This window comes from Enhydra lutris, unplaced genomic scaffold (genome assembly GCF_002288905.1).
Source record: "Enhydra lutris kenyoni isolate GAN:26980312 unplaced genomic scaffold, ASM228890v2 scaffoldscaffold42, whole genome shotgun sequence".
In the NCBI taxonomy this organism is placed as follows: Eukaryota; Metazoa; Chordata; class Mammalia; order Carnivora; family Mustelidae; genus Enhydra; species Enhydra lutris.
Window position 1 is genome coordinate 6582911 of NW_019154126.1, and position 24560 is coordinate 6607470.

A 24560-nucleotide genomic window follows, 5' to 3' on the forward strand; every position below is an offset into this window, starting at 1 on the left:
GACGTGGGAAGCAGGCTCCCCGCTGAGCAGAGAGCCCGATGCGGGACTCGATCCCAGAACCCTGAGATCATGACCCGAGCTGAAGGCAGAGGCTTTAACCCGCTGAGCCACCCAGGCGCCCCAGATTCTCCGAGGTTCTTATCATCCAATGACGAGGAACAGGTGCCAATCACACACAGCTGCTGAGTTATGGAACCAATAGCTCTTTTCCTTACACGCTTGTCTTGATCACACCACACACCACTCCCACAACCAGGAGTGGTCTGCAACGTACAGACCTTCAGGCTTACTCAATCCATCACCTGACTGCCACTCAATCCGGGTTGTGAGTAATGCTGAAACACAAAACCAAGAAAGAGACTAACTTCCCAAAAGAACCTGGTTATTTGGGGCTCTAATCCAATGCTTGCTCTTCCTAAAACAGATCTTGCTCTCTTCTGCTTTTGCGAGCATGCCCGTCCCCTTGCGTGAAACAGCCTATCTTGATCAACGTTGGATCTATCCACAGCTCTGGCAAACTGCCCAGGAACTAACAGCCTCTCAAATAAACACACACACACACACACACACCACACACCTATAGATTTATATATTTAAATGAATCAACAATATGATCTAAACAGTTACATTCTAACGAGGTTAAAAAAAAATAATAACAAGCATGGCAACACACACCCCAAAGGGACAAGATGCTTGGGCAGTTATAAAAGGCACGGACATAGGTCATCGAGCTTTCATCTCAATGGTACTGAAACATTTTTTTGGCTGTATTAACTCATTGCTTTTGAAATACAAAGCGAGTGAATTTCTGCTTCCTAAGATTCATGAAACGTTTTTGAAATTCTATTTTTATTTATTATTTTTAAAGATTTTTTTCTATCTATTTATTTGACAGATAGAAATCACAAGTAGGCAGAGAGGCAGGCAGAGAGAGAGGGGGAAGCAGGCTCCCTGCTGAGCAGAGAGCCCGATGCGGGGCTCGATCCCAGGACCCTGGGATCATGACCTGAGCCGAAGGCAGAGGCTTAACCCACTGAGCCACCCAGGTGCCCCTGAAATTTTTTTTTTATATTTTGTTTTTAAACACTTGTATTGAGGTATTGGTGGCATACAATTACACACACACACACACACACACACACACACACACACTTCAATTTGGTTGATTTTATTTATTTCTTTTCTTTTCTTTCTTTTTTTTTTTTTTTTTTTTAAAGATTTTATTTATTCGACAGAGAAAGCGAGAGAGCACAAGCAGGCAGAGCAGCAGTGGGAGAGGGAGAAGCAGGCTTGCCACTGAGCAGGGAGCCCAATGCAGGGCTCGATCCTAGGACCCCGGGACCATGACCTGAGCCGAAGGCAGACACTCAACGACTGAGACACCCAGGTGCCCCGATTTTATTTCTTTGAGAGAGAGGAAGAGTAGCAGATGGGAGAGGGAGAAGCAGACTCCCCACTGAGCAGGGAGCCTGATGCAGGGACTGATCGATCCCAGGACCCCAAGATCATGACCTGAACTGAAGGCAGACGCCTAACTGACCAAGTCACTCAGATGTCCCCAAATTTGGTTAAGTTGTAACTTCTATACCCATGTAACTACCACAATCAAGGTAAAAAAACATAGAAGGATATCATGAAGGACAAGAAGGAAGACGACAAAAAGCATTTCGGGGGTGACAAATATGTTCACTGCCACATTTAAAATTTTAAATCTTACTTCAAATAGAATACGTGTGGTATTTTTGCTCAAACTCTGGCTAGTTTCAGACTCAAGAGAAAATCTCAGTGAGTAGCTTGACATTTCAGATTATTAAAAAGAGTTTTCAGTTTTATCCATAAGGCTTGCAATCACACATCTCTATTTCTAAAGTTAATTTATTCTTTCTTAAAAAGATAAATTATTGTCTTGTAACAGATGAATGACCAGAGGAAGGAAGTAATTATGGGGGCAACAAAAATTTCCTTGGGGCTTATCCATTTTGTTTCTTAAGTTTAAGAGACAAGCGTTATTGTCAAGATGTGTCAGTTAATTTCCTTGCTCCCCCCCCCCCCCCCGGCTTTTCAAGGAATAAAGATTACTATGTATTTGTAAAGATTTTAAGCAAAGGGAAAAAATGTCGTCAGCTCTTTCCTTTTCATATCCTGGATTATTAGGAATAAAGCCTATGTTGAAGTTGACATTTTCCCTAACTCGACTAAAGTACATTTTTTATTTAAATGGAGTATGTTTGCTCTTGTAAGCAATAACCACAGGAAAAGGTAAAATAGGTTTTATAAGCACAGTTGAGAAATCTATAAAAAGAGCTCAGGATCTACTTTAGGTATTATTAAAAACAGATTATTATTAGGTATTATTAAAAAAACAGATTTATTCTATTTATTTTATTCCCACAGCCAGATGTGGCAAATGGAGAAGGTAAACAAAGCAGCATTTACTGTGGATTTGTTTGAAGTATTCTAAAACTGCAGAAAAAGAGATATCTGTGTATAAATAAAAATACAAAAGCATCTGACCGAGCCCAAATATAAATGATTAAGAGATGGTCTCTTTAAATTATCCATTTGGTTGACGCATCAAAGGCAAATGTGTAAGTGTTTCTCATGTTGATGAATAAGAATTGAGTGTAATATGTGCTTATCACTCTCCTCCAGCCCGTTTATACATAAGAATCAACTTTTGGTCTTTTCTTTTTGGAAACACGTTTCAGCAACACAGATCACAGGTCAGAACACTTCATACTACTCAGTACCTTGTTGAGACACTGAACTCTGAGATACTTTTAGAAGTTGACCAGAAATCCCTAAAAAGAAAAAAAAAAATCCCTATATGTAACTTTAAAGATACAGATAAGTCTTCTCTTCCCCTCCTCCATACATGAAAAAATACAGACTAAACACACTGTGTGACTATTTTAGTTCTAAGACACATTTATATACTTAGAATGAGAATTAACATTTGACAGGAGTGTCTGTTGACACTGCCCCTTTTCTACTTAGAAAAGGTTCTTTTATCCCCATTATTTTGGGTAATATGACCCTTTAACAGTTTATTAATGTGTCTCTCAATTCTACCAAGGAGGCAGACCTGACCTTTCTGACAAACATTCCACCAAAGATTGACAGTGCCATTAGGTGTTGGTTTTTGTTTTCATTTTTTTTTTTTTTAACTTTTCAGATAATGGTTCAGAATTTTCCAATGTTAGTAAAATATTCAATTCCTTGATTCAGGAGGTACAATTAATTCCAATCAGGATTTTAAAGGAAAGGAAATTGGAACCTTGACAGATTGCAGTGAAACTACAGAACACCAAAGACAGAGACGAGATCTTAGAGCAGCCAGGAAAATGAGAGAATTGCAAAGAATTGATAGTTACCCTGAGAACAGACTCCTCAAAAGCCAAAAGCCAAAAGATGGTAAAATATCATCTTCCAAGCACTAGGAAAAAAAATAGCTCTCAACCTAAAATTGTTTTTAAGCAAAACTATCTTTCATAAATGAGTTTTTTTCCCCAAATACAACTCCCCATCAAAAATGTGCTCATGAGGAGAAGAGTAAATGAAACAAGATGGGATTGGGAGGGAGACAAACCATAAGTGACTCTTAATCTCACAAAACAAACTGAGGGTTGATGGGGGGAGGGGGGATGGGAGAGGGGGGTGGGGTTATAGACATTGGGGAGGGTATGTGCTGTGGTGAGTGCTGTGAAGTGTGTAAACCTGGCGACTCACAGACCTGTACCCCTGGGAATAAAAATATATGTTTATAAAAAATAAAATAAAAAAAAATGCTCATGAAAGGAACTTATAAATGACAAATATCAATGGCAACAGGGATATGAGAAGGAATCCCTGATGCCTGAAAGAAATGGTGAGCAAAGGCAGTAGAAATGAAATGGGAAAATCTTTTTTTTTTTTTTTTAAGATTTTATTTATTTATTTGACAGACAGAGATCACAAGAAGGCAGAGAGAGAGGGAGAAGCAGGCTTCCTGCTTCACAGAGAGCCCGATGCGGGGCTCGATTCCAGGACCCTGGGATCATGACCTGAGCCGAAGGCAGAGGCTTTAACCCACTGAGCCACCCAGGTGCCCCAAAATGGGAAAATCTTAAAAAAATACAATTTACTTTAAAAAAATAGTTACTACTCCTACTACTATCTAATGTGTGGTGTTAAAATCAGATTAAGTGGGGGCACCTGGGTGGCTCAGTTAAGTATCTGACTTGATTTCAGCTCAGGTCACGATCTCAGGGTCCTGAGACTGAGCCCTATGGGCTCTGTGCTGGGTGTGGAACCTGCCTGGGATTCTCTCTCCCTCTGTCCCTCCCCCCAGCTCTCATGCATGGGCTCCCTCTCAAAAAAAAAAGTTAAATCAAAACGAAAACACTTAGCACAGAACAGTAACAAAATGCCACACATCAGTATTTGTGGGATACAGAAACAGAAACATGAAAAGTGTATGATCAACAGAGAAGAGTATGAGAAATCTTGACTTAAATGAACAAGAAAAAAATGAGAAGAAAATAACAGGGGCGTCTGTGTTGGACTCTTGGTTTCTAATCCATCTCAAGATCCTGACCTCCAGCCCCGGGCTGGGCTCTGCACTCAGTGTGTGGTCTGCTGGGGATTTTCTCCCCTCCCCCTACTCCTTTCCCTGCTCATTCTCTCAATCTTTAAAGTAAATAAATAAAATCTTAAAAAAAAAAAAAAAAAAAGAAAAGAAAAATTACTGAAACAGGAAATAGAGAAAATTACAAATTTTATTTGAATGTATTAATCAAATAGGTGAGCATCTTTGAGATAGATACAACCAAGATTTTAAAAGATAGCACAATTATAAATAAATCTAGACTAACATATGTGAAAATATAGATAAAAACAAAAAAGAACAAAGGAGCTAGAACACCTAAAATGACAGGGGAGTGAAAACCCTGAATTGTCCTATAATATAATCAAAGAATTTCAATCAATTGTTTGAAAGGCTTTCTACCAAAGAGTAAAACCACAGTACCTATAGGAATTCTCCCCAGGGAGTTCTAGAAACTATCAAGGAATAAATAATTAGAACATAGCAGAAACTCTTCCAGGGGGAAAAAGCCAAAATGAACAAACAAAAAATACCGATTTTATGAGCACAGCAAACTTCGATCTTAAACCACATGGAAACAGTACAAATTAGGTAAATTAAAGGCCGATTCCTCTCATGATCATTTGTTAAACGTTAGCAAGTCAAATCCCGCCTCATATTTTTCCTAGAAGAGTTTGTTTATTCATCTGAGAGAGAGAGCTCGAGTGAGAGAGGACCAGCATGATGGGATGAGGGCTGCTGGCAGAAGGAGAGGGAGAAGCAGAAGTAGACTTTCTGCTGAGCAGGGAGTGGATCCAGGAACTTGATCCTGGGACTCCAAGATCATGACCTGAGCCGAAAGCAAAAGCTTAATCACCGACTGTGCCACCCAGGTGCCCCAAATCCAGCCACATATTAAAAAAGATAGAATATTTAAAAAAAAAAAAAAAAAAAAGATAAACTATTGTGAAAATGTTACTTATCCAAGGATGCAGTCAGTTTAACATAGAAAATCTATTAATTTAAAGAATTTTAAAGAAATTTAAAAAAAGATCACAGGATCATCTTAAAAGATATAAAAAGAGGCATTTGAAAAGATTCAGTATCAATACCTGGTCTTTTTTTTTTTTTAAAACCTGGCAAACTAGAGATAGAAGGAAACTTCCTTAACATGAGCAAGAGTATCTACAAAAAACCCCACATCAATTATAAATAGTAAAAAAAAAAAAAAAAAAAAAAAAGACCCAAAAACAAAACAGTAAAAAATAAAAGCATCCTCTTTTAAAAACTCACAGAGACCAGGATGCTGTACCTGCCAAATACCCAAAAGGAGGGTCTAACCATGGAGGTCTAACTAGTGCACTAAGATAAGAACACAATGAAAAGTTTAAAGGATTGGAGAGGAAGAAATAGAATTTTCGTTATTCACATGATAGGACTGTCCAATCTATGTTTGATAGAAAACCCAGGAATCTACAGAAAGTTTATTAACATTTAATAAGCATTTAAGAAGACTGACAAATACCAAGATTTTGATGCAAAATCAAGTATGATTTGTTTGGTGACGTACAAAAATATAACTTGAGAGAAAGTGGGACAGAGGGACTGACTATACAGTAGTAACTAAAAATATATGTAAGATACCCAGGAACATACCTGACAAGTATAAGCATGACCTTTATGGAAAAAATTATAAAACATTCAATGGACTTTTTTTTAAGGAGTTTTTTTTTCTCTCTCTTTTTTAAAGATTTGTTTATGACAGAGAGGGACAGCAAGAGAGGGAACACAAGCACGAGGAGCTAGAGAGGGAGAAGCAGGCTCCCCACTGAGCAAGGAGCCTGACACAGGGCTCAATCCCAGGACCCCAGATCATGACCTGAGCTAAAGGCAGACGCTTAATGACTGAGCCACCCAGGTGCCCCAAGAATGAAATTAATGGCAAGATATTTCATATTCATGGATAAGATGACTCAAGAGTACAACAAAGGCATTTTCTCCCCAGTTCATCTATAGATTTAAATGTAATCCCAAATGTCAGCTGTGTATGTTTGTGTTTGGGGTTTTGGTCTGTTTTCATTGTATGCTTGTGTGTGTGTGTGTGTGTATGTGTGTGTGTGTGTGAACTTCACATGTGTTACATCTACAATTTATCTGAAGGACAAAGGTCTAAGAATAGCTCGTTCTTTCCTGAGGAATACAGTGGGTTGACATGCCCAGTATTTTTATTTCATTTTATTTATTTATTTATTTAAAGATTTTATGTATTCATTTGACAGAGAGAGTCACAGCGAGAGGGAACACAAGCAGGGGGAGTGGGAGAGGAAGAAGCAGGCTTCCCACTGAGCAGGGAGCCCAATTCCGGGCTCGATCCCAGAATCCTGGGATCATGACCTGAGCGGAAGGCAGCTGCTTAACAACTGAGCCACCCAGGCGCCCTTCCCAGTATTTACTTTAAAGCGGCAGTAATTTAGTATTAGGACATTGACACAGAAAAAGGAGCCTAGAAACAAACCTTACTCATGACATAAAAAACTGATTTCCGAGTAAGCAGGCATTTCAGACCACTGGGGAGAGAATCAGCTATTTCTTAAATAAAATTAGATCTCTATCTCACCCCATATACAAAAATCAATTCCAGAGAGATTAAGGAATTAAAGATGAAAGATAAAATTTTGAAACTATTAGAAATAGAGGTAGAATCTGTTATGAGCTGAGGGTGGGGAAGAATTTCTTAAAGAAGATTCCTGATGCACAAGCAGGAAGAGAAGAGATGGAGGACTCTTACTTGATTCAAATGAAGAATGCTACGAAAATGTGAAAAGAGCAGCCGCAGCTTAAGTGCTTTCAGTAATACAAATAACCAACAAAATAATTGGATACAGAGTATGTGAAGTCCGCCTACAAATAGAAAAAGATGATCTGATTGAAAATTAATCCAAAGCCATGCATAGGAGAAGAAAACGCAGATCAGAAAATACATGAAAAGTGTTCAATTTCCTAAGCAATCATAGAAATACAAACCAAACCACAATGAGATTTTAAATTCTGCACCTGCTCGACTGGCCCCTCGCCAGATTCAAGTCTGACAGTATTAAGGATATGGAGAATACAGAGCAAAGGGAACGCTCTTCCCGTGATGGCAGGAGTACAAATTAAGATGACCACTTTAAATTTTATTTTATTTTTGAGAGAGAGAGTGCGAGCATGCAAGTAGGGGTAGGAACAGAGGGGGAGAAAGAATCCCAAGCAGATTCCACACCCAGTGCACAGCCTAATGTGGGGCTCGATCTCAAGACCCTGAAATCATAACCTAAGCTGAAACCAAGAGCCGGATGCCCAACTGACTGAGCCACCCGGGTGCTCCAAGATAACCACTTCAAAGCCCAGATGTGTTTATCCAGTGAAAGTAAAAACACACATACCTTATGAGCCAACAATTCCACTGCAGGTGACACAGAGCCTAGAGAAATATTTGCACACGTGTAACCGAGAGACAAGGAAACAATTTCCACGGGGGACTGTGTGTACTAGCTCAACTATCCACTGTTAGGAGGACAGATCAATGCGGCGAGTCCTATGCTATTGTACCATATATGGGTAAAAATAACAATATAACAAAGGTAATGTCATGAAAAAATCAAGTGAAAAAAGAACATCGTGATAGGATGCCATTTAAACAATGGTTCAAAACACAAACATGAAGCAGTAGTTTATACAGAATGTAAACATGTATGGTTAAGACAAAACAATGAAAAGGAAGAGATGAGAAACATCACATTCAGGGTAAGAATCATCTGATAAGGAGGATGTCAAGTACAAGGACCAGAAAGGAGCCTTTAAAGCTATTAGCAATGCTCTCTATCTTTAATTGGGGCCGTGGGGTCATGGGTTATAATCTTTTTAAAGTAACATTTAATTTCCTGAGAATATAATGGAGGGGGACATCCTTTTTTTTTTAAAATAAACTTCTATTACATGATAATATACTTAGAGTCAACACCTGCAGAAAATGTCACTATTACTTATCAGTCTTCAATTATAGTATATTCACCAGTACACAAGAAGACAAACTCTTTCCAATGATGATGAAGTCATGTAATCAGTTTTTCCTTCAGCTATAGTCCCATGTTACAAAAGCAAATGGAAAAAAAAAACAAAAAAAAACAAGAGCAAATCGAATGATCGGATAGTCTACACATAGGAACTCATCAGCCATTTTTAGGTCTTATGTTTGAGTCCTTTATGTTACTCTCTCTCTTCTTCACTAATTATTCCAAAAAACAAAGTGATCAAACCTGAAAAGACCAGGAATTCTGGAAATAGGTTTGCACAATACACACAAGGTAGCTTTTACATATAGATGTCAATTTCTCTAAAAAGATAGTCCAACTTAAAAATCTCATCTTTAGGGGCGCCTGGGTGGCTCAGTGGGTTAAAGCCTCTACCTTCGGCTCAGGTCATGATCTCAGGGTCCTGGGATCAAGCCCCGCATGGGGCTCTCTGCTCAGCAGGGAGCCTGCTTCCCCCATCTCTCTCTGCCTGCCTCTCTGCCTACTTGTAATCTCTCTTTCCATCAAATGAATAAATAAAATCTTTTAAAAAAATCCCATCTTTACGTAATAGAATAGCTCTTCAGAAACTGGGCTGTAAAGGACTCTTGCTTAAGACAAAGAAGGCAAAGTCTTGGCAGCTGTGAGTCAGCAATCTGGCCACTTGGAGGGGTACCCTTTTTCCCTCAGAGACCACCTGCTCAGATGTGGTTCCTACGTGTTCCATCACCCCATGCTCTACACAGTGGCCTTGGTGAAGGGGGACCCTACTCCACCAAACAGTTTCTGAAAAGACTTCTTCAGTTATCTCTACCAGAAACTTCTCAATTTTTTTTTTTTTTTTTTTTTTTTTTACTAAGAAATGCACAAAGTTGGGGCACCTGGGTGGCTCACTGGGTTAAAGCTTCTGCCTTCGGATCAGGTCATGATCCCAGGGTCCTGGGCTCGAGCCCCACATCGGGCTCTCTGCTCGGCAGGGAGCCTGCTTCCCCCCTTCTCTCTCTGCCTTCCTCTCTGCCTACTTGTGATCTCTGTCAAATAAATAAAAATGTTTAAAAAAAAAAAAAAAAAGAAATGCACAAAGTCACCAAGAGCCATTCTGTGTCTCACTCACTGGAATAGGAGAAACAAACTCTACATCCCACTTCCCCTCTCCAAGGCCACAAGTAGCTGTGAGGATAAGACAGAACCTCCTAAAACAGTTAAGTCACAAGAATCAGACAGCAAAATGTGGTTACATCCCAAAGGTTTTGAGCTCCAGTCACACGTCCCCCAGCACTCCCTAATCATGTGATTCATTGACTCCACAAATACTCACTACGCTTCCCCAAAGGAGGTAAATTTTAAGTGTCAACAGGACAATCTTAGTTCAAGTTTTTCCCAGTTTACACGTTTGGGGAGAGAAACAAAACCCAAAGGGGCATGAAAGGCTGTAAGAAGCACGAACACACAGAGTCATTTGGGGCAGGAGGTGAGGTAGAGAGGGAGGATTGGTGAGACAGAGCGTGAGCCGCATCAGACCAGAGCCCACGGTTGCTGAATACAGTGAAATTCTCAATGGAATCCTAGAGCTCCGGGCAGGGAAAAGCCCTGCTGCTGCGAACGTGTAACATTTCAATTATTTTTCCAAGACGGCCAGAAAAATGGCAGGAGGTTTCAGTCTCCTCTTGGGGGGAAAAGGACAATTAGGCAACAGACAGCCTTAATGTTCTGTAACCTGCAGGCAGGCTCCCCTCCAAACAGCTCGTCAGTGTCCAAATCAAACAGATATTCCAGGCAAGAATAAACAGAGTAAATATGCAGATTATATTTTATGGGCGTTAACACAGGATAAAGCAGCTCAGAAGCTCACGGACCAGGAAGCCAACAGAGGCAGGCAGCCAGGACCGGCCACAGAAAAATAAGCTCTCATGATCTGCTCAACTAGAAAGCATCTTTCCGTTTTGTTCATTTTCATACATGTCATTGAAAACGCTGAAAGCAAAACAAAACCTGGACATGGCTAGCCACTGACAACTGTTTAAACTAGGACACCCTTCACAGCTAGACAGCACGTCAAAGTATTTGGAATATTGTATATTTGCCTAACCTCTGGTTCCACACTAGACTAAACACTATGGCTCAAAGAAAAACTCCAAGACAAATGTATGTGATAATCTCAAGTATCTAGAGCAAGGCAAAAGCATGCCTCTTCCTGAGGGTAATGTCCCATAGTTCGGGCGGCATCTGCCATTCTACATGGAGGACCGCTGGGTTTTCAACAAAGGTTCTTGTACTTTGTAAACCTTTAGGAAACACGCATTGATTTCAGGGGTCTGCGAAGACTTGGAAATATCAGCCCAGCTAGAGGGCGTGGAAACGGACTCCTTCTCTGGAGAAGGCTCACCGATTTTATCATATATTCAAAGACATTTGTGATCCAGAAAAGGTGAAGAAACACTGTTAAAAAAAATAAATAAATAAACAATCTTTAAAAAAAAAAAAAAAAAAAGAGTCCCCTACTGGTGATGTTACAATGAACATTTTTCAGCCAAGGAAACAGCATAGATATTTCAGGGAAGTATAAAAAATTATTTCAAGGGTCAAGAATGTTAAGGTGCCCTGTTGTTTTTTTTTTTTAAACTTGAACTCATAGTTTTTCTTGGGCTCGAGTTTATTAGGAGTTGACTGACCTTTATGAAGATCAAAACATTTTATAGACATAAGCTCTTTTAAGAAAAAAGAAACATCATTCGAAGTCCTCTCTTTCATTATAAAGATGCTACGTTTTGTGCCAGATCTTGCCCTTTTATTTTACTAAGACATTTGGCAAAAAGTATGAGACTAGAAACAAATGGTTCATGTTTTATAAAACTAAGGTAGTTAGGAGAAATTTTGAGTACCATTTTAAGGTCTAAGTAAGGACTAGGTTTTTAATTAGTCCTTTTCGTTTCTTCTTGGATTTTCTGGAACCCCAGGCCCTTTGGAAAGAGTGAAACTCCAATGCCCAAGTACTCTATACTGGACATGGTTGTATGGGTACCAGTGAGACAGCCATCAGACTTCTACTCCAAGAACATGCCCTGGATTTGTAGCAAAATATGAGTGCCAGGGTATACATTTATTAATGTGTTAAGCTTAAATGAAATATTTAAGGTTGGGCTACCTCCCTTTAGTGGACTTTTGATCCCCTGGATAAGAGGATGCTGATACCCCTGCTATGTCTGAAATGCCATCACTGAGGCATGTGGTCAAACGGGCACAAAATATACGGCAGTTCATAAACCTTAGTGCACGTGGGAGCTGTGAAACCTGCCCCCCAGTCTGCTCAGTTTCCCTCTCTCATTTCAAAGGCAGGAGATGAATAAGGTGATTTGGTACATTTATAGGTCCTCTTTGATGGAGCTCCTAGAGATCGGGAAGCAAGACTTACTCATTTCCTATCTTCTAGCATCACGCTCACCACAAGGGAGGTGACCAAAAATGTACGCATGTTCTATGAATAATGCAGTGATTTAGCATGTGAACATCATCACCTGTTCAAATGATTTCTATACTCATTGTGTACATCCATGAGGGGACCTGTGACATGATCCAGACTCCCTCGACTCGCATAATTCAGCAAGTGGCATATGCCAAAGACTGGCTTTAATTCTGGGCGAATGTATGATGCTGTGTGGCCTTGTAAACAAACTTGTATCATGACTTTCATCCGTAAGGAATATAGGCTGACTCCAATGTAAGATTAAAATTGGTCCAGTTATGAATTCATCCAAGGAAGACTACCGTTCCTTTAAGAAGACAAAAGGGAGAGTTAAACTGTTTAAGGTCCAGGGAATGGAACCAGAAGCATAAAAGACTGGAAGAGTTGACTGCCTACATTTTGCCCAGCTCTTGCCAAATACTCCTCCTGGCCTGGTTTTGAGAGAGTAGGGAACTATGGTGTCAGCCTCCAATCTTCAAGAACGGACACTTTTTTTAATTTGTTTTTGTTTTTTGGTTTGTTTTAAAGCAATGGGCATTCCTGCAAGTGTCAGTAGAAAGAACTATTAGCAGAGAGTCACTAGAACATAAATAATTGACAGTTAATTAAGCCCTTAATCTCCTTTCCTAAAGAGAGGGTTTAGTGGTTTTTTTCAAATCTTGTTTCCTTTTTATTTTTTTTAAGTAATCGTTACATCCACCGTGGGGCTCAGATTTAGGACCCTGAGATCAAGAGCTGGATGCTCAACCCACTGGGCCAGCCAGGTGCCCCCAGGGTTTAGTTTTTACAAAGACAACAGCAACACTTAAGGTACAAAAATTTCTTTTAAACCATCACTAAGGCAGTTTCCTAGTCTTTCTTGACAACATATTCTCAACCTTCTCTAGCCAATTTTAACATTTAACTTTATATTTTTTGCTATGATTTTTAGACCCTTCCTGTTTTTTTGTTTTTGATTTTTGGGTTTTTTGTTTTGTTTTGTTTTTTGGTAGGAATAGGATGAAACTTGGGAAACCTCTTTTCAAATAGTTTCATTGTTAAGTTCGATCTTTTCTCCCTTGGCCTACTTAAACTGTTTCTTCAACATCCTTCTTACAACATATTTCCTAGATATTTGGTTATTTTTCCTTTTCTCTTTAGGAAGATCCTACTTAAATATTTTGAAGCACATTCCATTGAACCAAGAATAGAGTACACATACACATCCTGAAAATTCCTCTCTTAAAACTGTACTCTTTCCAAATCAGTGGCATAAGGACCAAAAGCAAAACTTAAAATGTGGGAATAAAGATGAATATTTTGTTTGTGAAACTCCAATTGTGCTATCTAACTCAACAGCCAAAAAAAAAAAAAAAAAAAAAAGCAGAGGTGGCATTTTTATTTTTAAAATTGTTGTAATGGTTGTCTTTTTTTTGCTTCCGTCATTAAGGAAAAAATATTGTGTTCGTCCTTTAATCCCTGCAGAACATTAAACAAAGAGGCAACGTTAGTGTGTTCCTGGTTTACATCTAAGAGGTGCTCACTGATTAGGTGAAAGAATGTAAGAGAATCCTACCAAAAAACCTAGGTCCTTGTCCTCATTCTGCCACTTGAGAGTTCAACGACCTTGAGCAAGAGCCTTCTATATCCACATCAATTTCCTCATTCATAAAGTGGAGTAACTATAACTGCCCTCCCTTCTTCACTCAGTAGTGGCAAAGGATCAAGCCAAGTAAAACACTGGAAAGCTCAGGACTGAGACACTGTATGATATCACCTTTAATTACTCATTACTGATAGAATAGCTTAACAAGACCACTAAAAAAAAAATCCAAGATAAAAACAACAACAACACAGCATTATTCACAATAGCCAAGAGACAGAAGCAACCCAAATGGTTATTGACAGATGAATTGATAAAGAAAATACAGCATATTCGTGGATGGAACTAGAGGGTATTATGCTTAGTGAAATAAATCAGAGAAAGACAATTATCCTATGCTCTTCCTGATATGAGGAAGTTGAGAGGCAACATGGGGGGTTTGGGGGATGGAAAAGAATAAATGAAACAAGATGGGATCAGGAGGGAGAAAAACCATAAGAGACTCTTAATCTCATAAAACAAACTGAGGGTTGCGGGGGTGGGGTGGGGGGGAGGATAGGGAGAGGGTGGTGGGGTTATGGACATTGGGGAAGGTATGTGCTATGAAGTGTGTAAACTTGGCAATTCACAGACCTGTACCCCTGGGGCTAATAATATATGCTAATAAAAAATAAAAAATAAAGAAAAAAAGAAAATACAGTATATTTATAGAATGGAATCTTATTCAGTCTTTAAAAAAAAAAAAAAAAAAGCAAATTCTGGCACCTGCTTAGACATGAACTTTGAGGACATCATGCTGAGTAAAGTAAGCCAGTCAGCAAAGGACAAATACTGTATGATTCCATTCATCTGAGGTACCTAGAGTAGCCAAAATCATGAAAACAAAGTAAAATGGTGGTTGTCAATGGCTGGGGGTAGGGAGGATAAGGAGCTGCTGTCCGTTGTCTAGTAAGTATAGAAATCTCATTTTTGCAAGATGAAAAAGTTCTAGAGATCTGTTACACAACGATGGGAACACAGTTAACACTACTGCACTGTACTCATCAAAACGGTGAAGCAGGTAAAAACAAAACAAAAGAAAAAAAACTTTAATGTGCTTAGTTCACAGTAAATTGGAACTAAGTAGGATTTCAACAAAATTAAACCAAAAGAACAGCCTTTGTTGGAGCCCTGGGTTAGCAATCAATCCTGCTAACCTTAGAATGCATGCTGCGGGTTAACAAAGGTTGTGCTCCAAGGAGACATTCACATAACAATGGGGGCATCTGTAATCCCACCAGCCTCCCAGTGTCTTCCAGCCCTTCCTCTCCCCGCACCGGAACGGAGGGTCACCTGGTCAGGACCCTCAAAGCACCACCCAGCCATGCTGCTGCTAGTTTAACACTTACCACATCACCCTCAGCCAGTGACCACACATCTGGCATCATCACTAGACCCTGGGTTTCTTGAGGGAGAAACCACATCTAACACATCTTTGATTTCCCTTCTTCTAGCTCCCAGCTCAACAGCATAATCACTCATCAAATGTTCACTAACTGAATAAATTCTACTGTTTCCCAGTTTCCGTCATCTTTCATTTAGCTGTTGGGGGCCGAACTCAAGAGTAGAGCAGGAGGATGACAACTTTAAGCAGCCTGGAAAGGTCTTTCTGTGTTCCCCCATTCAAATCGGGCAAAGAAAAAGGAGAAAAATCATGTATTTATAGCTGTGTTTATAATGATACAACAAAGATGTTCAGTTACAGCTCTCAAAGGAAAAAGAAAAAAAAGCTTGAGCTGCAAAGTTTATAATAATCCTTCCCGATCCATTTACGGCTCTGAAATAGCCAGAAGTCTATATTGTGTTAACAGTCCTTATAAGGGTTCTTGCACAAGAGGGTAGTTTTAAATGTGGGCAAATTTCAGCCCTCTAGAACTTCCGTGAATAAAACCATAAACCACTCAAAGAGTGCTGAATTAGATAATCAGGCTCTCTTTAAAACCTATAACCCTTAGCCATACGCCTAGGTAGATTGTCAAGATAAATATAACTGTAAAGATATAGAGAGCGATATGTAATTTTATTCCTAAAGTACTCAGGTGTTAGAAGATGTGAGAAGAGCACAAGGGCAGGTTAGCTCGCTCTTGGTAATGAAGGTAGGAGTCAGTCCAGTGAGAAGAAGCACAGAGAACATCTTTACTCTGAAGGGGCTCAAAGTCCAGTTCGGGAGACAGGACGTGGGTCTTGGTCATGGGTTGGATGGGATGCCACCCGACCTGATGTGGTGAGCTGCTGTAAAGGTCACGTGATCGAGGACATGCCTGTTGCTGCAGGGTTGCTGAAGTCACTGGACCTACAGATTGGCCACACAGCACTCACCACTAAGTTAGAAATGAGTAATTTGAATACGACTGCCACCAAATAGTATACAGTGTTCATTAAAGAGAAATGGAAAGAGTGGTTTCTTAACTTTTCATACAGACTCCCCAGCGGGCACTGAACTTGAGGGTGGGAGCTATGGGTACCAGTGGTTCCAAATGGGAACCCTGCGCTTGACATGTATCATGTATCAGCTCACACAATAATCACTGCAACTACAACTTCACAGGTAGCTCGCCGAAAGGTCAGGCAGCCCGTCCATGACAGCGATAGAATCGGAGTCCGAGCAGCCCCGAGCTGGGAGGCTGGGACACAGACCACAAGACTGGAGGCACTGGAAATACTTCCTAACTGACCCCTTACAGAAGAAAATTGCCAACCCTCGGACTAACTTAGGAGGATGAAGTTAACCTTGACAGAGGTCAGAAAACGCAGAGAAGAAAGGGTTTGAAAGAAAAAGTGGAGAGCTCAATTTTAAACGGTGTGGTGGAGGGGGAGGGCGCAGAACGGATGAGGATGCCAGAGAGAAGAGGACGTGACATCATTAACACCAGGGAGAGAGGTTGGGGCAGAGCTGCAGATGAAAAGTAGGAGCTATGGGAAGTGCAAGACAGGAAGGGGAAAGACAGCAGTGGTTTAAAAGTCCTTGTGGAGGGGTACCTGGTTGGCTCAAGTGAAACATACACGGGAGTCCCAGTGCGTCAGATGAATGGAGGGAGCTGCTTTGACCGATTCTAGAAGGAATGCACAGAACACAACCTGCCGGGGCCCCCCTCTGCCTCTGCAGCAGCTCCCGAGGAACCCAACGGTTTGAAAGCCAATGGCATGCCTAACGCCATGAAAGCCACCGGGTCAAGGTCCCAGCACTGAGCACGTGGCTGGATGGACTTCCATGAAAGCAGCAGCGAAAGAGACCGGAAAAGGAGCCAGAGAAGTAGCAGCAATAGGCTTGTGTTGTAGGCAGAAAGGGGACTTGGTTGGGAAGAAGAACAAGGTGAGGCTTACAGAGAAGTCAAGGGAACACTTGATGAAAGGTCAGTTGGCTTCATTAGGTCATGAGAGATGTTAGTCACTATCAGTAGAGAGACAGAAAGGAGTTTCAGAGAGCTGGGGAAGAAACGAACTGGAAATGGGGACGAAACCTGCTATAAGGAAGGCTGGCACTAACAGGAAGGGAAAAATGGGAAGGAAGACCGGTGTTTCTCTTAGAAGGTAAGGAGGATCTCTTTTTCCAGAAGGGGAAGGGAGAAAAAGATGGGAGACTCTGCAGAAAAAGGCTGCAACCAGTCACTAGCCGAATCCAGGTCCTGGGGTCATCCCCTCGCACACAGACTCTGGGCTTAGCCATGTGGTGTGCTGTCACCAACGAGGCCTCAGCAAACAGGACACAGAAAGGACGCGAATATTTCCCAATGGGGCTTGCGCGCACTCGGTGTGCTTGTAGCCCTGAAACCAGCAAGAGAAGGAGACAACCAGCCTGCGGAGGCCTGAGAGACCAACTAGAGGAGGAAAAGGAACCCCCCAAGTTCAGAGATGCCAACCTCCACACCTGCCGAAGGCCATCCCAGAACACCTGGTCACCAGGCAACCTGCCAGCGGGCCAGCGATGCACAGAAGAGAACTGGGACCAGAGGAAAAATGGTGGGGGCTTTAAGGTGACAAGAGCAGTTTGCTCTGTGGCTAAAGCTAGTGGAGAGAACAAAGGAGGATTTTTTTCGGATGTCAAAGACAGTCCAGGCACCCATCCAATGCTGTATGTACTTCGTGGTCATAACCGCTCAAAAGTATTTTAAAATGCTCTGAAGATAGAGAGCTTTGCATTTCTACTTTCCAAGTGTTTGTTGAACAGAGATCCTGCAACAGATGTTGTCATTACTGTTGTTACTGTTACTGTCACCTACCAAGTGCGATGAGCAGGGTTATAAGCACCAGTGTTCAGGGTTATACCTCCCCAGTCACATGCATGAGTTTTTGATTTCTTACAGGTAGGAAAAAAGGGCAATCTAAGCTAACGTGTATTTAAATTAACCCAAGCTACTGGAGATTTGACCTTTTAGCCAGTCTCCTACTTCTATTTGGAAGGTAATTGCTATGAGCCAAGGAGAGCTGACCATTTTTCCATGCAAAAACTGAAAGGCAGCATTGAGATCAATGATGGGAAAATGAGTTTAGCCTAAAATATCGTCCTAAGAAGGTCTACCGTGTGTTTTCTATGATGAGCACTTTCTGCTGGGTTTTTACCCATGAAACATGGTGTTTTCCTATAAGCAGCTTTCTCATTTAATACCTGCCATATGTTTTCTGGATTCTAATAGTCTCTCTGATAGGTTTGAGAAAGTATGTAATACAGGCATATACATACGCTTCGTCCTTACCTCCCACAGAAGTTACTCAATCATACACGTTTCTAAAAACATGTTTAACATTTTTGGAATTAAAAAGGTCATCTTCAGGCTGAAGGCGAAAACACATATTCATGTTCTTTTTTTTTCTTCTTTCTTCTGAAAAGGCTGGTTCAGGGAGTATTTCTAATTGGGTCAGATTCTCCCACTGTCTAAGGCTTTTATGGATGAAGACAATAGGAAAAACACATTTTCTCTTTTATATACAATATGTTTACTGATGACTATGGGGGAATAAAACATGGTCAACTGAACATATGCTTCTTCCTAAAAATATTTTTTTTTTTGAGAAAGTATAAACCCACAGACAAAAAGAACAGGAAATGAGAGGAGAGTCAACAAAAATGTAGACTATAGAAAGTGACAGTGGCAGTTGACAAAGTAGAAAGCGTGAGAACATCAAGTACCAAGAGGCTGGAGACTCTAGTCTGAGAACGTGAACCAGGCAAAAGGAAAGATGTCCCCCTCCAATCCACCTATGAAAGATGAGCAGCTAAGAAGCTTTGCTATTGCACTTAGAACTTCCAGTGGGCTTTATACGTATTTAAGAGCAAGACCCTGTAGACTGCCAAAAAGCACATCTCTGAAAACAGTCTCCAGTATGTAAACATAAGACCAAATCTTAAAAGTCTGAAGAACAGTGACAGTACAGAAAAATTAAAATGAATAGCTCATGGGATGCAAGAGAAAATATTACAGCAATGGAATAAGAACAGTGAAGCTACAAAAGAGGAGAGAAGAAAGCTCTTGGCAATCAGAAATTGTCAAATATAAACATTTCAATGGATGGGTTTGAAGGTAAAATGGAGAGAGACTAGACCGTAGAACAGAGAGACAGAAAAAAAAAAAAATCCAAAGAAAGCTCCCATCAAACTAGAAAATCCAAAAAAGAGGAATATACACTGGGGAAAATGATCAAAATAAAAATCGGTCCCTTTCCAGAACTGAAGTGACTGGCCCTTCATAATGAATGTTCAATGAGAAGCCGGGCACGATAAATGAGAGCTGCACCAAGGCAAAATGTCAAAATACCAAAGGCAGAGCAGTCCTCGACATACTGCAGAAAATTAAAAAACAAAACCCTCAAAACCCCAATGACATTGGTCAGCATATCAACAGTGCTGGAAGGCAGAAACACCAAAATCACATTTTTTAAGTTCCAAAGAAGAACCGCCATCATACCTGAATATTTTAATTAGCCAAACTAGGAATTAAATGTGAGGCTAGAATTAAGACATTTGCAAGTTGGCAAGATCTCCAAAAAAAAAACCACAAAAAAACAAACAAAAAAAACCTTTCTCTAGAAGGTTCCATATTTTCTTGCTGCCAGCCATTTCCTATGTTGGCATTCGCTTACATTACTTATTAGGCCACTGGCCACTTTTCTATTTTTCAGCTGAACTCGTGTCCATTCTGGAAGGACTTTCTGTTCCTGCCAGTAGGGGGCAGTCTTCCCACCCTGATGCTCCTGACTCCCCTATAGTATTTCTACTCTATTAACATGATCTAAGGCCAAGACTTTTCTCCCCAAACAAACAGGAAAAGCTTTCTGCAGTCGGCTTATTTCTTTTTTGTGGCTCTGGCCTTGTAGCCTGTGTACTCACCAACGGTGCCTAATACAATTTCCCCACCAAGGTGCTATGCACCAATGAGAGAACAGTCAATTTAAAATTTCACGTTAATCCATTCTACTAAGGAGACTGCACTGAGCCTACTTCAAGTCTGTGCCAATCCCTTCCACAGTCAGACTTCCTAACTCTGAGTCTCTGCACCTAGAGCAGAAGGCATCAGTTCTGGGGAGTAAGAGCGAAAAGAAAAAAGTTATTCTTTCAATTAACCGAAAAAAAAAAAAAAAAAAAAAAAAAAAAAAAAAAAAAAATAATCACATAAAAGAAAAAAAAAAAAAAAAAACAAAAAAAAAAAAAAAAAAAAAGATGGTCCGATGACCCAGCAATTTCACTCCTAGATATATACGATCGAGAAATGGAAACATATGTTCATGCAAAAACTTGTACGCGAATGTTCATCACAGCATTATTCACAATAGCTCAAAGTGGAAACAAACCAGATGTCCACAGAACGATAATGGATAAATATATACATACAATGGAATATTACTGGGCAAAAAACAGGACTGAGGTACTGACATATACTGTAGCAGGGTGAATGCGGAAAACATCCCTAAATGAAGGCAGCCAGTCCCAACAGACCACCTACTGCACGATTCCAATTATATGCAAGATCTACAGAGACAGAAGGTTGGAGAGTGGCTAGGACGGGGGCTTGGGAAAAAGGCCCTCGAGTGCTAGCTCAGAACACGGGATTTCTTTAAGGGGCAATGAAATGTTCCAAAGTCGATTGTAATGATGGTTGCACACCTCTGTGAATATTCCCCAAACCACCAAATTGTATATTTTAAGTGCGTGAATGAATTACACCCCAATAAAGAGGCCTTTCAAAAAAGATAATTCTGGGAGTAAATTAAGTCCATGTACTACTTGTCTCGAAGGCAAAAAAATCAAAGGGCACCAGCTTAAATAAGGCAAGATTTGCAAAGCGGCAGAACTGAAAAGGAACAAAACAAAACGTACCTTTGGGATGAAAACACCAAGTTAAATTAAAAAAAAAAAAAATCAGGTCAGCTGATCTTTCTTTGTCTGAAAATTAATACATAATTTGTTCACTGTAGAGTTTACCAGTTGAAGAGAAACCATAATGAAAAGTACTGGCTTTTACTGGAATCACGGAGTGCCTGGTTAGAGAACCTTTTGTAGGTCACTTAATTTCAAAAGGCAATGTCTCTAGTTGTATTCCTCGCCCCATCGCCTTATTTCACAGACCCGTTCTCGAGGGCAATTAATGGGTAATGTCGTTCTTACTTAAAGAGGGCCAAGATCTGAAAAGGCTGCTGCGGTTTATTCCAGGCCCTCTCCCAGGGATCTCACCGCACGTGATCTGCGGGGGCAGTGAGATACAGCGCCCACTGAGAAAGTCTGCCTGCCGGAGGGATGCTATCTATAATGATTACAACAGAAGTGTGGGAAACTTTTGATTCTTCCAAGATGGTCATGCGAAGTGTTTTCGACTATCTAAAATTAAACGATGAATTCATGTATTTTTAAACTTTAAAAGCTTCCTTTTAAAATAGGGCCCACAAAGTCGTACTGACATAAAGGCCTGGTGGGAGGGGAAGGGAGAAAATAAGCTAATGAGGGGCACCTGGCGGTGGACTCCATCAGAAGGGCACGAGACTCTTGATCTCAGCGTCTTGAGTTCAAGCCCCACGCTGCCTGCAGAGATTACTTAAGAATAAAATCTTTTTTTTTTTTTTTTAAAGATTATACTTATTCGTTTGACAGAGAGAGAGAGCGAGAGAGAGAGAGCGCGAGTGAGCACAAGTAGGCAAAGCAGCAGGCAGAGGGAGAGGGAGAAGCAGGATCCCGCAGAACAGGGAGCCCAAGGCTCTCCTATCCTAGGGCCCTGGGATCATGACCTGAGCCGAAGCAGAGGTTTAACAACTGAGCCACCCAGGCACCCCAAGAATAAATTCTTAAAAAAAAACAACAAAACAAAACAATAAGCTAATTAAAAAGCCATCTCCAACCCCTCTTTTGCATTTCTTCTTCAGAGGTCCTGGAATTAATAAACCAGACCTACCAAGCCATGAGTTTCACATAAAGCACACTTAAATCCTAGTCCTTCCATGGTCTTTCAGAATATATTCAAATTCTCACCTATCCTAGTGTAACTCATTTGAATACATCAAAGGTTTAAGACATGGACCTAATGGGGCACCTGTTGTTTAAGTGTCCCACTCTTGGTTTCAACCTAGGTCAGGATCTCTGGGTCATGAGATCGAGCCCTGTGTCCAGCTCCTCCTTAAGCCCTGAGTCTGCTTAAGATTCTTTCTGCCTTCCCCTCCGCACCCCCTGCTCCTGCTCTCTCTAAAATAAATAGATAAATCTTTTAAAAAAACCAAAAAACAAAAAAACCCTAATTTTAAGGAAGAAAAATGGATGTCAATAAACCATTTTCATTAAACAGAAAACGTTTTGATTGTTTTGCCTTGGTTTTAAATTATCTTCGTTTTTCTTTCATCTTCTACATTATTTGTAATGATAAACTTTTTAGTCTGTATGACAAGTAACATGAACCTGGTTTGATTTGGGAAACAGGATTTTGGTCCATGCTGGTTAAAAGATATTTAAAATTTCTACACAGCTGGGTCACTTTAACTGAGGGCTTACAACACACGGTTATGGACAAAAACTCCCCAACCAGATAACTAAAGACTTTGAAAACCAAACCTATAAAGACAGTGGATTATACGATCATGTGATACGAATCTGAGAAACTGGTTAATTTTGGTATGTGAAAATCACATGAATAAATTAGTGCAAATAAAATTTATTTCTGGAACACAGACTTATTTTTTTTTCCAGACTCTTCTTTGCACCCCGATACAAAATACAAGGATTCAGATTCTCAATCTCGACATATATTCGCTACACTGCAAACATGTGGCAACAAACTTCACTAGGCATACCTCTGTTGTTTTTCTCCATTAATTTTATATTTTTTTTAATTGTGTAAGAACATTTCACAAGCAATCTACCCTTTTAACATACGAAGTGCTACATACAGTTGTGCTAACTCTAGGCACCACGTTGTACAACAGATCTCTCGAATTTATTCATCTTGCATAACTGCAACTTTCTGTTGATTAGCAACTCGCCACTTCCTCCTCCTCCTCTTCCTCCTCTTCCTCCTCTTCCCAGCCCCTGGCAACCACCGTACCACTCTCTGCTTCTAGGAGTGTGACTGCTTTAGATGCCTCCTCTAAGTGGAATCACACAGGGTTCATCCCTCTGCGATTGGCTTATTTCACAGAGCATTATGTCCTCCAGCTTCATCCATAGTGTCTCCCCATAATGTTTTAGATGGGGGACACCTGGAAGAGATTAGTTGATGGCAACTGGGCCACACCTAGCTTTATCAGCTCCCCACTCCCGCTGTTTACGACTTGTCTTGCAGTCAAGATGGTGTCAGATCTGGAAATGACTGCCCTGCTGGATGAGGTGAGAACACTGTTTTGATGTATGGAAAGACTGCTTTTTAAAAGTCAAGGCCTCCTGGCTGTTCCTCGGCAAACTACTTTGGCAGCTGTGCTAGAGGCCATGAATATTACATAAGGGCCGTCCATGCATTCCAGCCAGAATCTCCAAGTCACAATTCCCATAGCAACACACAGAGATTTTACTCATCTCGGAAGAAGCAGCCAGCAAGAGTGTCTAATGCCACCCCTGATTTTTTTTTTTAGGCAAGATCAACACAGTACTTCTTTTTCCAAATCAATTTTTTTTTTCCCAAAAGAAAACCAACCACCATGAGAAATGGGTTCATTTCAAGTTACCCAGATCCCAAGGATATAACCAAGACACCGTAAACTTGAACGACAATCTATGCTTTTAGAAATGGTTGCCATTCGAATGACTGCATGTGAAAAAGAATTCACATCGTTATAATTAGTGAAACGAACCACTGTCTTGGTTAATACTGTACTTACAGATCTTATCTCTGATTTCCAGTCCCCCTTCCATAGATACACACTTCATTATATGATGGAGAACAGGTTCCAAGGGAAGGAACACTTTTAACTGATAAAATCTTTTATGGCTTATTTTTGAAAAGCATTACGCAATCTATTTTTTCAATATAAGAAAATATTACTATAGAACATCTATGGAGTAAAATTTGGGGGAAAGACTGTTCAAGCCTATGAAAATACACATCACCTTGAAGAAAGTTGTTTTTCTGGGCAGAGGAATGGTTTACTGGAAAAATGAAGTGAAATCATTCTGTTACCAGAAGTAGATTTTTCCCCTTTGTATATCTGGGCATCCTTTTCTGTGTGTCTAAATAAAATATCCACCTACAGAAATGAGTTGGTTGGATTATAAAACGAGATAAAAGCCAGGACCACTCTTATCTATCACCCTGCCTTTTTCTATCAAGGAAATCAAATACACTCCCTTTCTTGCACTTGTTTAAAATCAGACAATGACACACTGTAAGAGTCCAAACATATGCTTTAAAGGAAACTTCCACAGGTGGCCCATCTCAGACCCGGCGCGACTGG

At 40.4% G+C, this 24560-nt stretch overlaps 1 protein-coding gene across 6 annotated transcripts in view; it reads right to left on the reverse strand.

Annotated features, from left to right (window-relative positions):
- The window catches only part of LOC111155505 (calcium voltage-gated channel auxiliary subunit beta 2), a 384925-nt gene that overhangs the window by 105647 nt on the left and 254718 nt on the right, over positions 1-24560 (reverse strand). The window lies entirely within an intron of this gene.